The sequence below is a fragment of the Ambystoma mexicanum genome, chromosome 1q, assembly GCF_040938575.1.
Source record: "Ambystoma mexicanum isolate Mex_15411 chromosome 1q, UKY_AmexF1_1, whole genome shotgun sequence".
Taxonomy (NCBI): domain Eukaryota; kingdom Metazoa; phylum Chordata; class Amphibia; order Caudata; family Ambystomatidae; genus Ambystoma; species Ambystoma mexicanum.
Window position 1 is genome coordinate 142,956,258 of NC_090922.1, and position 16,189 is coordinate 142,972,446.

The following is a 16,189-nucleotide window of genomic DNA, read 5'->3' on the forward strand; positions in this document are numbered from 1 at the left end:
AGACAAACCCTCATGGTTAACTAACTATTTAGTTGTTGCATATTAATAATAGTGAATATTTATATTTTGCACAGCACATTATTCTCTTGGTTTACACTTGAAAACATATTTTGATGTCTTTACCAATGGTGTCCTAGAGTACCGAAGACTGATGCCACTGCTTTTAATGTTATGTTGCTTCTGATCATGTCAATCTATCATGAAAATTAGGTTTCTGCATATCTTGCTGGACAGACCCGGAAGAAATTAGAATGGTAGCTAGTGATTTAATCGCAGAAAGAAACATCGAGGAGCACTCTATATTTTTTGTAGCCCACAATCCAACACTTTCCCCACATATTGTAGGACTGGAGTTTGTTTATATAACTGCACCAGTCCTAAAATATGTTGGAAAGGGTGGTTAGTGCGTTAAAAGTGCCTTATATGCCTAACAGTCCCACATTGTTGTGATTTTGTTCTGTGTATATGTTCAAGAGCCCTGGGAAATGAGGGGGGGGGCAGCAGATGCCCCTCTTTTGGCTACTAGACAGCAACATGCGTCTTTCTTTCATGGCATTAAATGTGCACTTTGCCTTGTCTTTGATAGCACCCAGCATCATTATCACCTTTCATCTGCGCTAGCACCTTGCGGACAGAGCAATTACAAACTTTTAGTACTGGCAGTTTTGTGTTTCAGCTCCACTCTGGCTGCCTGCTCCTCGAGATCAAAGAACATGCTTATTTAAGGAACCCAAGGTGTCAGTCCAGAAATACGGATACCTCTACTTTGAGACCGCAAACGCATTTTGGTGGCCGTGGGCCAACCGTCTCATGCACGATACGACAGAATATAGGTTTTCGAGTTTGCCAATGAACGACCATTTTGATGTACCAAGAATCGCCATTTTGTTTTCTAACAATTGCTCATTGCTTTCTGTTCCTATTGCTTCGCAGTATATTTTCCGCTTACACTGCTCGACTGTGGAAAATTGTTGTCTGTATGTGAAAAGGACAAGGCCGCAGGGCTATGAGGATAACAAGAGTTCGCTGAAACACAAACGTAGGCAGCGCCAGGAAGAATGCCCGGCTCCCTCCTTAATGTAGCCTTGAAGCAGAGCTGCAGGGCATTTAATCATTTCACAGCTGCCAGCCAGTCTCGTTATATGGTAGAGTATGTTAGAATAATACCGCTAAAGGCTTGAATTATGTTTTTCCAACGGCTCCCCTTTGCTCAGCCCGCTAGAGCATGTCGGCTCCCAGGACGCGAATAGCACCTGATAGATAGCAAGGTCCGGAATGCAACTCCCCCCGTATGTAGTTCGCTTCCAAGAACAGAAGCTCTGTGTTCTATTCAATAACCGAAAGATGCCTTCACACTCACAAATTGCAAATTGTTACTAGAATAGATGTTTGAAGGTGTCATAGTGGTCGGAGATGTCCATCATCACACCAAGTTCAAAGAAACCCAATAAAGAGGGGTGTTAAACATGTCATAGCTGATTGTTTGTTATGCATTTTGTATATAGGTAACTGATGTACGTAATTCACTCTCTTGCGTCCCTCGAGGTCTAGAGATACACGTCGCGGGGCGTGAGACCGAGTTGGCCAACTGAGACTTTTCCTTTGCAATAAAACCCTAGCTTTGGGAATACAACCTCGTGTCTGGCGTCTCTATCGTGTGTGGTGACACGCCTTGTTTCCATAGACGTCAGGGTCCCCTAGGCGCCCCTTTCAAAGGGCGCCACACACTGTGTCCACCCCCATCTGTAAACAAGGCAGGGGGGGAATTCATATTGTAATGGGCCCCCACGGTTTAGCCGGGCCCTGTGATGGAGCTCTAAAGCTGCTCTTTGTTATTCCAATGTGCAGCATGGAGAGATAAGGGCGTGTGTGAAGAGATTTGGAAGGTGTCACCAGGACACAGCAGGGCCTGCTTACTCTCTTTGTCCATCAAATAAGTGCTAAATCCACCCCTGTGGAGAGGGGCATGGGGATGTCGTTTTGTTGGGGGGTGGGATGCATGGGGCTGGTGTTTTGTTGTCAGGGGCGGTGGGGAGGATGGGGCATGGTGTTTGCTTGAGGGGGAATAGGTGGTACCAGGTCCATGTAATTTGGTGGGTGTGGGAGGGACTTGTGGGTTTGCCGTTTGGTTGGCGTGGGGGTTCCAGGAGCATGCCATTTGGTAGGGGGTGGGGCTTTGTGGGGGTCCAGGGCCATGTCATTGGTGGTAGGAAATAGGGAGTACCAGGGCCATGCCTTTTGATGGAGGGATGGAGCATGCTTCTTATTGGTGGGCGGGTGGCTCAAGGGACATGTGATATATCATTTGGCATGGGATTAGAGGAAAACCATGGCCATTCAGTTTTGCGGGAGTGGGAGGGGGTGATGGTGAATATGGAGGGGACCCAGGGCCATACCTTTAATAAAAATTGAGGTTGAAAAAGTCTCCCACCGCTATCCCCCTCCCCTCCTGCCGCCCATTCTGCTGCCAAAATACGTTGCACGCCCCTGACCTAGAAGAAGGCACACAGGCATGACCATGACGTGCTTTATAAATACCTGCCATTAGTTGAAAGGGGATGTGGAGAGAATAGGAGGAAGAAGTGGGAACCATAAATTCCGAAAGGTGAGCCAGGGGACCCGCCGAGCAGAGGGAGGCCTGTGGAGGATGCTGTCATAGCTGCGTCGCCCAGCAGGCTTCCCTGGGCCCACGTTTTCCCATCACCCTACAAGCAGGGACCAGCAGGGGTACTCCTACACAGACTAACTGACGCCAGCTATAGGAAGTGGTCGTGGGGTGGGAACCCAAGGTGCGAAAAGGGTTGGATGGGCCGTGGGGGGCAAAAGAGGGTAGACCGTCCCCCATTAAGTGCTTATGAGCACCTGAGTTTAAGCAAACAGCCTCATTTCCTGATCGCTGAGGGCAAAAAGGTTCATCCGCCCGCCCACCCAGAAATTGTAATGCATAATGTGAAATGTTTAATTTGTCATGATTTCTGATTTAACAGCAGAACCGTCGCAGTGGAGGTACATGGTGCATCCAGGCTAGTAGGCCTGCTGGCATCCACAAGGGACTGGCAGTGTCCGAGATTGTCGGTGGTGGAGCACTTAACTCAGAAGGCCATGGGAAAGTGGGGGAGGAATGTGCGGGTAGGGGGATGGAAGGGGAGGTGGAAAGGTGCAAGGATCAGGAATGACAGGGACAAGGCAACTAGCGATGGGGGCTGGCAGGCACAAGGTAACAGGGCGCAGGGGAATCCAGTTAGTTGGGATAAGGGGTTATGGGCCAGAGGTACGGAAAAGCGGCGCAGCAACTTGGGGAGTTGGTAGAGAACTAGTGGTCAGTTACCATGGGGGAGCAAAGGGGTAGGAAGCCACAACAGCGGGGGGGGTTGGGGTGAAATGAGCAACTACCTGCCCAGGGGAAAAAGGAGCAGTCAACGGGGGTAAGGGAAGGGGCAAGTGCAACAGGGTATGAGGGAGAGTAGGAACAAATGGGGGCATGTAAGTGGGTAAGTCACACAAACAACGGGGAGCGAGTGGAAGTCCTAGAGACCGGGTAGAAGAGGTCGAGGTTGGGTACCAGGGGAGGAGAGCGGTGAGGAGGCAAGAGTGTTCCAGGACTCCAGGGGCAAGGGATCAGATAGGGACCTGGCAACCGGGGGTCGGTGCAACAAGGGGTTGGGAATGAAAAGTTACAGCACTGAAAACCTGGCCAATAGGGAGCATGGGGGCGGGGCAGGCGACAGGCGTAAAAAGCTGTTTTACGATCCTGCACCTGGGAAAAGTAGTAAAGAGCAAGCGGCTGCAATATGAAGCTGATTGACCGAAATGGGGAGGGATTGGCCTGGTAGTTGGTAAAGTGTAAGGGGGTCAGCTCCGCATGTGTGGGGGCTGCCCGCCACCAGTGGGGAAGTGTAAGGGCTTTCAGCTCCGAGTAGAACCCTGATGCTGCATTGCCAATAAACAACAGAGCACCTGTAAGCTATAAAGCAACTGCGGCCTGTCCACCCACAATCTAAGTCCGTGCGTCATTTCAGGAGGGGTGGGGAGGTGGAGGGCGTGGCCAGGGCTCAAGTCGAGGGTACACCCACTTTTTCAGAAGTCCCCTGAACTTTGCAGAGGGCACCCTGATATGCTTATTTCTGGTGACACCACATTCAATTGGTGTGTTAATGAGTCCCAAACCTTTTTCTTTTAGGACTTCGCCCCTGGGCACGGCAATGGGGGGCTTGTGACGGGAGGCATAGGCAAGGAAAGCCAAGTGCAAATCAGGCAGTTCCACGCAGGGCCTGGGGGACTAGTGTGGGGGTGTTGCGGCGGCTATGTTAGTTTGGGTGGGGGTTTAGTGCGGGGAGTAGACACTCTCCGTGTCCTTGTGTCTCGGGCTCCTGTAGTATTTCATCCAACACGCACTGCACTCCAGAAACTGCGCTCCGGGGTTTCCAGTCGGCAACCTGTTGCGTGCTATCCACAGAACGAATCCACGAAATGCACACGTTTTCTTTCTGGTTCTCATTTTAATGCCGTATTCCACTTTTAAGTGTTACCGCATTTGACTTGTTCATTGACCCGACTTAAACAGCCACTGCCATTTCTCAGCGACCCAAAAAAAGCGCAGCGTGTGGTTCCTGTCTGCTTCCCAGGCCGGGTTTAAGGGGGTGGGGAGGAGGGCTTGGTTCGGTTCCCATGGTTTGCCGCACCCACTTCCAGCCCCCCCACCAGCCCTCACACCCCTTCGCACCTCCCGCCCACTTGAACCGCCGCCTTGCACCCCTCTGCCCTCACACCCCTCGCTCCCCCCCCTTGCGCCCGCCCCACGCCTCCAGCTCCCTCAACACTCTGCGAGCGGAGCCCTCCGTCACAGCCGAGCCTATCTCCCCGTTCTCCGCAGGCCTCTGATGACACTCTCTTCTGGTTTCGTCAGGAGAAGAGGGGGGGACACTTGCCAAGAACACCGGATTCCCAGAGACGGTCGAGCCCTCGCGCTCCCAGCCCGCCCTATAAATACGGCCGGGCCCCAGCGAGCCGGCCAGAGTGCTCGATGCTGCTGCTGCTGCTGACGAGCTGCGACTCCGAGTGAAGGCTCTGCGTCCTGCCCTTGCCCCGAGCGTGCACTCACACACTCACTCACACCCTGACACCCCGCAGGACTTCCGAAACCGCCTCGCCTGGGCCTGCAGGTGAGTGCGCCTTATGGACGCTATACATTGTGCATGCTATGGACTGGCCCGTGCTTTAGATGGAAACACAGAAGTGCGGGTACTCATTACCCCAGAGTACCTGCTTGCTGTCGAGAAGTGGCGGGACTTCTGCATTAAAAGCACTGACTTCCTGCTGACATTTATTATGAAACTATATATATATATATATCACATTCAATATAAGATTAAGTTACGTTCGTAAATCTGAATGCGTTTTACTAATAGCGACACATCCTATGCGTGGAAGGCCTCTCACAAGCACAAAACCGTGCTTTGTTCTGGACCAATAATGAGAGCGCTTTCATGATCCATTAAATATAGCGCCGGCAGGCGCCGCCTGGCCCACCAGTGCCAAGAGAGGCCGCCGCGGCCTGGCCTGTTGGGGCGTCTTGGTCTAAATACATCTGTGCTTTTTTACTGCGAGGCTTGGGGTTGCTGGTTAATGTTATGCCACGCTAAGACGGACTAGGTAATGTTTTGTTATTACTCTTTATTCTATGTGATGTTATTTTATGCGATGCTATGTTATGTAATGCCACTCTAAATGGAGCTATTTTATGTGCAGCAGTGTTGTGTTTAATTATTGATATGAGCAATTAAGTTAGGCCATGATGCGTTACGTTATGCTTTCTTATGTTGTGGTATGTTGTGTTATGCCATGTTATGCTGAGCAGTGTTGTGCCAAGGTATGTTACGCTATGCTGTTTTATGTGATGGTGTGTTGCGTTATGTCATGTTATACTGAGTTATGTTCCGCCAAGCTATACTACGCTATGATTTCTTATGTGCTGGTATGTTACGTTATGTCATGTTATGCTGAGTTATCTTCTGTCAAGCTATGCTACGCTCTATTTTCTTATGTGATGGAATGTGGCGTTATGTCATGTTATACTGAGTTATGTTCCGCCAAGCTATGCTACGCTATGATTTCTTATGTGCTGGTATGTTACGTTATGTCATGTTATGCTGAGTTATCTTCTGTCAAGCTATGCTACGCTCTATTTTCTTATGTGATGGTATGTGGCGTTATGTCATGTTATACTGAGTTATGTTCCGCCAAGCTATGCTACGCTATGATTTCTTATGTGCTGGTATGTTACGTTATGTCATGTTATGCTGAGTTATCTTCTGCCAAGCTCTGCTACGCTATGCTTTCTTATGTGATGGTATGTTGCGTTATGTTATGTTCTGCCAAGCTATGTTATGCTATGCTTTCTTATGGAATGGTTTGTTGCGTTATGTCATGTTATGCTGAGCTGTAGTCTGCCAAGCTATGCTACGCTCTATTTTCTTATGTGTTGGTATGTTGCGTTGTGTCATGTTATGCTGAATAATGTTCTGCCAAGCTATGTTACGCTATGCTTTCTAATGTGATGGTATGTTACGTTATGTCATGTTTTGCTGAGTTATGTTCTGCTATGCTATGCTACGCTTTCTTATGTGATGGTATGTTACGTTATGTCATGTTATGCTGAGCTGTGGTCTGCCAAGCTATGCTATGCTATATTTTCTTATGTGATGGTATGCTACGTTATTTCATGTTATGCTGAGTTATGTTCTGCCAAGCTATGTTACGCTCTGCTTTCTAATGAAATGGTATGTTGCATTATGTCATGTTTTGCTGAGTTATGCTTTGCCAAGCTATACTACGCTCTATTTTCTTATGTGATGGTATGTTGCGTTATGTCATGTTATGCTGAGTTATGTTCTGTCAAGCTATGTTACGCTATGCTTTCTAATGTGTTGGTATGTTACGTTATGTCATGTTTTGCTGAGTTATGTTCTGCCAAGCTATGCTACGCTATTTCTTGTGTGATGGTATGTTACGTTATGTCATGTTATGCTGAGCTGTGGTCTGCCAAGCTATGCTACGCTCTATTTTCTTATATGTTGGTATGGTGCGTTGTCACGTTATGCTGAATAATGTTCTGCCAAGCTATGTTACGCTATGCTTTCTAATGTGATGGTATGTTACGTTATGTCATGTTTTGCTGAGTTATGTTCTGCCAAGCTATGCTATGCTATGCTTTCTTATGTGATGGTATGTTACGTTATGTCATGTTATGCTGAGCTGTGGTCTACCAATCTATGCTACGCTATATTTTCTTATGTGATGGTATGTTACGTTATGTCATGTTATGCTGAGTTATGTTCTGCCAAGCTATGTTACGCTATGCTTTCTAATTGAATGGTATGTTGCATTATGTCATGTTTTGCTGAGTTATGCTTTGCCAAGCTATGCTACGCTATTTCTTGTGTGATGGTATGTTACGTTATGTCATGTTATGCTGAGCTGTGGTCTGCCAAGCTATGCTACGCTCTATTTTCTTATGTGATGGTATGTTGCGTTTTGTCATGTTATACTGAATAATGTTCTGCCAAGCTATGTTACGCTATGCTTTCTAATGTGATGGTATGTTACGTTATGTCCTGTTTTGCTGAGTTATGTTCTGCTATGCTACGCTTTCTTATGTGATGGTATGTTACGTTATGTCATGTTATGCTGAGCTGTGGTCTGCCAAGCTAAGCTACGCTCTATTTTCTTATGTGATGGTATGTTACGTTATGTCATGTTATGCTGAGTAATGTTCTGCCAAGCTATGTTATGCTATGCTTTCTTATGTGATGGTACGTTATGTTATGCTGAGTAATGTTCTGCCAAGCTATGTTATGCTATGCTTTCTTATGTGATGGTAAGTTATTTATGCTGAGTAATGTTCTGCCAAGCTATGTTATGCTATGCTTTCTTATGTGATGGTACGTTATGTTATGCTGAGTAATGTGCTGCCAGGCTATGTACGCCATGCTACGTTGTGTTTGCTTCTGCAGCACTATGCTGCGTTACGTTAAACAATGCTAGGATGCTGCTGTATGATAAGCTGTGCTGCATTATGGCAATCTGTTATATCCTATGCTTTCCTCCGCAACGCTATCACGTGATGTGCTGTGCAGCGCTATGCCATGTTGGGTTGTGGAAATCTGTGTCGTGACATGTTTTTACTGTCACGCCATGCTGTGTTTTATATCATGAAATGGTAAGGTCTTATTCTTATGCCTTATTGTGCTCTGCTATGCGTGTCTGTGCTATTAAGCAAAGGCTGTGAGGTGAGTTACGCTGTGAGTCACTGTGCTATTTTTACAGCTATTGTGATAGTTAATGGGGTTACTACTCAGTCTCCGCCGCACTGACCCCAGTCTGAGCTGCAGACCCTGGCTGGTTTTGAATTGGAGGCGCCTGACTCAGCCTTTCATGTTTTCCCCGCTTGTGTGGTTGATGAAATGAGTGCAGCTCATGTGCGTGATCGGCAACGATGCCCAGGCATGGGAAAGGCTGCTAGGGTTCCCCAAGAGACCGACGGTTTTTAGGGGATCGTGACCTGACTCCTGTTCAAGCGCCGAGGGTCAAACCAGTACCGTGGAGTTGTGTAATCACATCGCGTATTGCAGAACGTCGCCCCAACTTTTGAAACAGCGCACCGTGCAGCGTGTCCGGTTTGCTACCTAAACCAACACATAACACCATTATTAGTATTCACTGGAAAGCATCCCCGTGGTCAGGTTCTACATCATGTAAGTGGTGGACGCTTGCCTTTCTCTGGTGCCCGCCTAGTGCCTACCCCCCAGAGACCCTCCGTGTTTAACCTTGGCCGAGAGAAGTTCGGGCTGGGATGCAGAAGGTGTTGGGGGGCGGTGGTGGGGGTGCTGGTCGGGGGTGCTGGTCGGGAGATGCTCTCAGGTGTGGACTGGGAACCAAAAAAAGGACCTGGAAATAATTGTCAAAGTGGCCTCATTTTACACATTTTCAGCAAGTCCAACCCTTTTCCTTTGAGAACGTTTCAAAATAAGACACACAAGAGGCCCAGGGTGCAGAGGCCTGCCGGGAACTCCCCAGAGTTCCTTATAGGCCAGTCCACCCTTCCATGTGGAGAGCCAGGTTTTCAAAGGATTGCCGAAAGTCCAGTATGATTGTTCTGCTTTCAGAGAAGACAGTAGTAGGTCGTTTGTTCCAAAGTGTTACTGCAGAGCGGGGACCCGGAAACTTGAGCCGCCAGCTCCTGCCCGTCTGATTAAGGCACGACGAGGTGAGCGCAGACACTTCTGGTTGGCCTGGTTGATGGGGCTTTAATGACTGTCTGTGACTTGCCTCGTGCTCGGTTGGGCAGGTGGGCTTTGCTGGGGTTTGAGCTCCGCCCTCTCCCCTCCCAAAGCTTAGTTGTTAAGCCGTGCTGCTCTCTGGAGCCCCCCTACAGCCACACAGCTGCACTGCTGAGTTTTCCAGGTGTTAGAGCGCCCCCTTCTACGGCGTGAGGTTGGGTTTTGGAGTTTCGCTGGACTACTCCTTTTCAACCCCCCCCCCCCCCCACCCCCCTCCCACTCCTCGGGTCAGATGCATACATGGTGCCGCTCTGCAGAGCGCGTGAAGATGCCCTTGTTTACCCAGCATGCCTGTGAGCTCTTTTCTAATTTTGAAACCCATCAATTTATTTTCGAAGCTTTTTTGCTTTTGGCTTCCCAGGTGCTTTCTGTGTGCCTGGGAAAAATCACGAACTGCCCGATTTTCTGGTGTTTTACCCTTCGTTTGCGGGGCCGGGCGCAGGGGTAGAGGGACCAGGTGACCTTTTGTCTCATCCCACATGCCATATCCGAGAATAATGACGAGGTTTTGGGAGAATTGTCAGGGGAGCATCGAAATGGCCCGCTAAGTCTCCTGAGGTGCCATGTGACCGCTGCAAAACCGGGCGACCCTGCTAGTATCTCTGGGCCATGAGTTAAGTGACGCTTCAGCCCGGGCAGTGGCGTGGCCCAGACTCTCAACTGGGGTGGCCCAAGTGGGGCACGGACTTACGCAGGGGTGGCATGAAGTAGGAGCGCGTGTGCGGGCACATGCACGTATGAATAGCATTCATTTACTATTTGTCACCACCACCCATATCTACTTTAAATACTAACATTAGTGTCTTACATTCCTGTGTTTAAAGTTTAATGATCATAGTTTAGGATAATGCGGTGGCATCTGGGGTGGCCAATCCGATGCCAGGGGTGGCAGCCAGGTGCCACCCAGGCCACTCCCTGGACACGCCTATGGCTCCGGGCAGCCTAAAGACAGCCGTGTGTATACTGGCACTCCTGCTGTGTGTAGACTGGCGGTGGCATCCCCGTGGAGCCTGCTCAGCATCACACTGAGTGCCGCACATTTAATACATAGGGGCTCATTACGAGTATGGCGGTGCAGGAAAAAAGTGCCGGTAATTGAATTACCACCACATTTCCCGCTGCGCCATGCATACGAGTTTGGTCCTGGAGTGGGGGATTGACCCCCCACGTCATGCTGGAGGTAAATCCTCCCACTTTCTGCCAAAAAATCGGTGGAATACTGCGACAGTAATTCCGCTGGCGGTAATTATGCCAAAATCCCCAATGGAGTCCTATGGACTCGAAATGAATGGGGAAGAACACCGCCACCACCACTTGTAATCCGGTGATAAATCTGCAGGACCAAGTCCGTTGGGCAGTATTTCCGGTGGATTTACCGCCAGAATACTGCCCAACTCGGAATGTGGCCCATATTATTGACAGGGTGCAACACCGCCATATTGTGTGAGCAGGCCCTTTGTAAAAAAGAAGTTCTTTTATTGCAGAATACAAACAGACCTTTCTCCAAATCCTGACAGTCCTTTGGCGTTCTTTGCTTGGACTAGAAGAGTTGGCTTGCCGTCTACCGTGCAGTGTATTTTTAGTTCCGACTAAGAAAGCTTCAGCTCTCTCCTGCAAGATACCTTTTGTTAACATACTATTCCTATCTATCTCTGACTATGATTACGCATTTCTTCCCCATTTTTCTTTCTAGAAGGTATGTCACTCCTGGGCATGTTATTTGTGCTACTGCAATAAAAAGAGGCAATTATTTGACCTCCGATATAATTGAATAAATAAGCAGCGCGCAGACAGCAGCTGGCTGTGGTGCAGACAGTGATTAATGAAGGGAGTGCAGACAGCTGCAGCAAGGGGTGGGCGCCGAAGCAGTGCCTGCCTGCAACAGTGTACTTGTATACACACACCTTGTGAGTCTCCCGCCAAGAGCAAATCTGCTGGCAAGCTGGCACACACAAAATAAACACACAAACCCAAACACCAGTTCTTAATTGCATTTCCTACTTGCATAGATGTTGACATTGGGTCATAGACATTGGGCCGGACTGCGCAGATACTGGAAAAAAGTCTGTGGTCTCCAGCTCTGCCTTTGATTTTAAATTATTTGCATCCTTTCAAAGTCATTTGCATCCTTCGAACAACTGTAAAACGTCTCTTGGCGCACCTATGGAACGTGGCCCGTGCTCCTATTCGTGCTATGTTCCACCCACAATGTTACCCTCTATGCAAGCCAAAGCAGGCCTTCAACACAGTACGCATGTTCACGATAAACAGAAGGTCACTCCTACTGGCTTTGTTATGGGTTGTGTTTCTAGCCTGCCTGGAAACCCGTCGCCCCCTGGACCCCCGAAACCCCCCCAGCCCAGCCTCCTCACCTCTGCTCTGCCCCGAGCTGTAACTCATTCTGGCTTGTGGGGAGCCTCTCTGTCGGCACCTCGGCCATTTTCTTCAGCAATCACCATTCCCTTATCAGTCCCAGATGTTGCCATGGGGAGGCTGGCTGCCCTGGGGTTGAAATATCTAAGGAGAAATGCATTGTAGAAATCTTTGAAAAAAACCAAACCACATCACGAGCCTTTGGTGTGTGTGGGGAGGAGGAGGCCGAGGGACGCGGAGGACGGAGGGAAACATCTCACATGGGTTCCACTCAGCTGGGTTTACTTTCAGGCTAATTATAACAGTCCTCCTGAGAAGTGCGCCGGTTCAGTCCCACCGAAAGTAGTGCAGCCCTACTGCGACATAACCCTTAAAAGTATAGCAGACCTGTGTAGACGTGCTGGCACTAGCCACTTCAGAGAGTAGCAGCCACGCCGAGCAGCACTGCCCCATTGGACTGTCCCCAACCCCGAGGAGCGTGATGGCACTGTCTCATCCAATGGATAGCAAGCTTGTTGGGAAGTGCCTGTACTGCCAAGTAAAAGTGTAGCGGCCCTGCTCACAAGTGCCAGCACTTTCCCACTAGAAGCATGGACCCCAATGTACACATGATGGCACTAGCCCATTAATATTACAGTACTGTGGCCCATTCAGAAGCGCCAGTACTACTGAATAAACTGTGTAGCTACGCCGCTGAGAAGTCCCGGTACTGTCTGTGCCAGAGAAAGTATAACAGCCCAGCTGAGACGTGTGGCGGTGTCGTTGCATTTTAAAAGTACGGCGGACCCAAGGACACTGCCTCATTACGCGTGTAAAACCAGCCACGCTGGATTTTTGGCTCTCCAGGTGCTTTGGACTTCAACTCCCATCAGCCCTAACCCGCATAATGAATGGCAAGGGATCATGGGGGTGGTAGTCCAAAACATCTGGAGAGCCAAAGGCTGCACACCCCTGGTACAGCCTAACATAAGCAAAACAGGGAAGTGATGGATCAGGCACAATACAGGTACAGCGGCCCCACTCAGATCTGAAGAGGAAGAGTTTCCATACATGTGCAGCTGGCCCAGAGTGCATTGCAGTTACTGGGCCATCAAATGTAAACACGGCCTGCTAAGAGGTGCTCACACTGGCTAATTAAAAGTTCAGTAGTTCTACTGAGAATTTCCTGTACTGTCCCCATGGAATAATTGCAGGCATGCTGGGAAATGCTGCCGCTGTTGGATTATAAGTGTAGCATCCCTGCTGAGCTCTGCTCTTATTGTGCCCTCAAAAGTGCCAGGCTATTATGCAAGTCTATGCAAAAAGGACGAGTATACTCGTCCTTGGCATTTAGGGGGTTAAGGCCTGTACCAAGAAGCCCCTGTGTCCTGATAGGACAGGGATGTGCGGGCTGTGGATGAGAAGGCGTGGCCAATGTAGCAATAGGTGCGGGCAGTGGACTAACAACTGTGATTCATGGACCAATCAGTGCGGGAGCATAGCTCAGCGGCAACGTGCCCGCCTTGGAAACAAAGTGACACAGAGCAACACAGGTTCGAACCCCAGGTCCGTGCTAGAAACCTCTGGGTATTAAGCGTGTTATTAATAACCAATCATATCAATATTTGCAGAACATAGAGGCATACCCACATTCTTTCGGTAATTTGTCATCTGCAGATACAAGTGCATGGTTACGGAGGAACAGGTGCGGCCTATGTCACATTTTAGCCGACTTTCTGGGCCCATCTCTCTAAAAGACTGGTAAGGCTGGAGTAGGGTGAACAGATTTTCCAAATAAACACTCGGACCAGTCACTGGCATAAAAGTTGGACTACAATGTGGCAGTAGCTCCCATGACTACTGTTCAGTAGTGGGGGGGAAAGGAGTGTTGGGGGATAGGGCGGATGGAGGGGCAATTTCAAGCATTTCCCTCGATGTAAACTGTGTGGGTTTGCCTGTAAGCCTGTAATGATGCTCAAAACATGAGCTTTTGCTCTATTGTAATCAGGGCTGGAAATGGAAAGTATTAACTGTGGGATCCCACCACCCATGTGAGGGGGGCAGTGGCGGGTTTGGAGGTTTTAAGTTAGGGGTAGGAGGGAACTCAGGAGAATTTGTTCAGTAGCCCCCCCAAAAAAACCTTTATATGGAGATTAATTAATACATTATTAAAGAAAGGAGGAGTTCCCTATAATGTCGTAATCGAATTGGAAAATGTGCTCATCTTTTAAATGTACAAAGCTCTTAATTCAATAATTTTTGCAGAGTACAGTTCTGACAGGAATATTGACCAGTGTCGTAACCAGAAGTTCCAGTAATCTAGTGGGTAAGTCACTGGGCTTTTCGGCATCAAAAGCAGATCGATTACACTTACGTACATTTTCGAGTTCCAGGGAGTAATTTTTTTGCCGGATCTCAGGTCCGGGAAAAGCCGTCCCAATGACCAGCGTTGACAAATACAAGCCTTGCTTTGTTAACGTTTTCCAAACAGCGACTGTGGCACAATGCCTTAATTCATGTGATTGCCAATAGAAGGTTGGGTATTCGAGCCCCACTTGGGAGAATAATTGTGTTTAAGAGTTGCTTAACAATCATTGCATGGGTCTTATCCCAAACGCTAGGCTGGAGGGAACTTTGCCCTTGTGCAGGGTTTTAAGTAGGGTAAGAAATCAAGGGGGTGGGGGCGTGGCTGCGGGATGGGTGTGGCCTAAAAAGTACACACACCATAGTAAGGTACGCAAACAAATATATAAATGCGTGTAAGGATTTGTATGTGTCCCGTACTATGCAAGCCATCTTTTAGGAATATGTTACATTTATATATTTGTTTGCATGCCTTCCTATGGTTTATGTACTTCAAGATGGCTTGAAAAGTGCACAAACCACAATAAGGTACGCACACAAATATATAACATTTATATATTTGTGTGCGTACCTTATGGTTTGCATACTTTTCAAGCCTTCTTTTTTACACATTTAAGATGGCTTGAAAAGTACACAATTCAATCCATCTTTTCTAAAGCTTTGACGATGGACAAAGCCTGAGGCGTCTTTGTCCGTCGGCAAAGCTTTATAAAAGATGGCTTGAATTGTGTACTTTTCAAGCCATCGTTTATAAACACAGAAATGAGGCACTGAGTCCCCAAGTTTGCCGAGGGTCAAAGACGTCTTGGTGACCTGGGGAGGGGGATACAAATGGACAGTAACTTCCTCTGGTGACCACTCCCATCGCGGCTGCGGCGGAACAATGTGTCCCGCCAATGTTGTGGTGGCACCAGGGGGGAGGGCCGGCAGGGCCCTGGCTCAGCCCCACTTTTTGGAGACGGCCGGTGCCCGGCCATGGCTGGTCCTGTCCCACTTAAAGCACTGCCCTTGCCTATATTGGGCTGAAAAATGGAATCAACCTGCTGGGAAACCCATAGTATCCTTTTTAGGTCAGTTCACCCTCACATTCTTTTGCCTCTGACTTGGGCTTGTGGTCTGCACTCATCAACACATCAGGTTTCACATTTTAGCGCTCCCTCTCTCTTCCCAATAATCTCTCCTTACAGAAGGTAGCCCCAAGAAGCCACCAAAAATGACAGACGTTGCACTATACTAGACCGTTTCAGATTACTTCACCTCTCATTAGTTCTCATACATAACAACGAAGTCTAAGTGTAGACAGATATGTGACCCAGTTAGCGTGCATAGGGAAAAAAAAACGTCAACCCACAGTAGGCAGAGATTCAAGAGGCCATCCCAATCTAGTTTTTGCCTTCCGAGAAGAGGGAAAGAGCCGTGTTTACTCATTCAGATCCCGGAGAGAGGAAGACGAGGAGGAAGAATGCACCGTCTGTTGCACAATCCTGCACAGCGGAAAATAAGGCGGGAGTGGAGAAGAAGTCAGTTAGACGCTCCCAATGCTTGACGGGCTTGACTGGGTGCTTATAGTCTGCAGGCACAGTGCAGCTTTATGTGGACAAACGGTGTCCTAGGACCAGGCCTCCAAGCCACAGTGTACATCATTCTGACACTTGTTGACACAGAGGCATAGAAAGTGACGGCAGAGAAAGACCACTGGGCCCGCGCAGTCTGCCCCATCCCAGAGTCAGACCGCTTCCCAGGGACCTTGGAAAGGTCCCTACAGAGCCCCACCTTCCTGATCCGTGGCGGCCATCTTTAATGAGTATTTTTTGTTTCAGAGATCTGAAATGGCAGCAGGGTTGGGGCAGAGTCGGTCACATGGCAGGCATAGCATTTGAAATATGTATTTGCATAGCGGATCTGTTCCTGCTATTGCCTACTGCAAAGTCACAATCTTGTTGCACTGTGCATCAGAGTATGTGTTTGTGTGATCATACTTGAGCCACTTAGCACCTTGGTGGCGGCGAAATGCAATTAGATTTCTCAGAACAATGGCTTGTCATGATGGTGTATTCCTTATTTCTGAGCGGGCTAAGAGCTCCACCCTCCTGCACCTCCCTTTTTTTCTACCTGCTTTGCACTATCTTTTTAAA

At 48.6% G+C, this 16,189-nt stretch overlaps 1 protein-coding gene across 1 annotated transcript in view; it reads left to right on the forward strand.

Annotated features, from left to right (window-relative positions):
- Positions 1-5,013: 5,013 nt before the first annotated feature.
- Positions 5,014-16,189, forward strand: part of CRISPLD2 (cysteine rich secretory protein LCCL domain containing 2) — a 257,983-nt gene continuing 246,807 nt past the window's right edge. The window contains exon 1 of the mRNA XM_069636263.1: positions 5,014-5,162. The gene's annotated coding sequence lies outside the window, so the exon portion shown is untranslated. The remainder of the gene's footprint in view (positions 5,163-16,189) is intronic.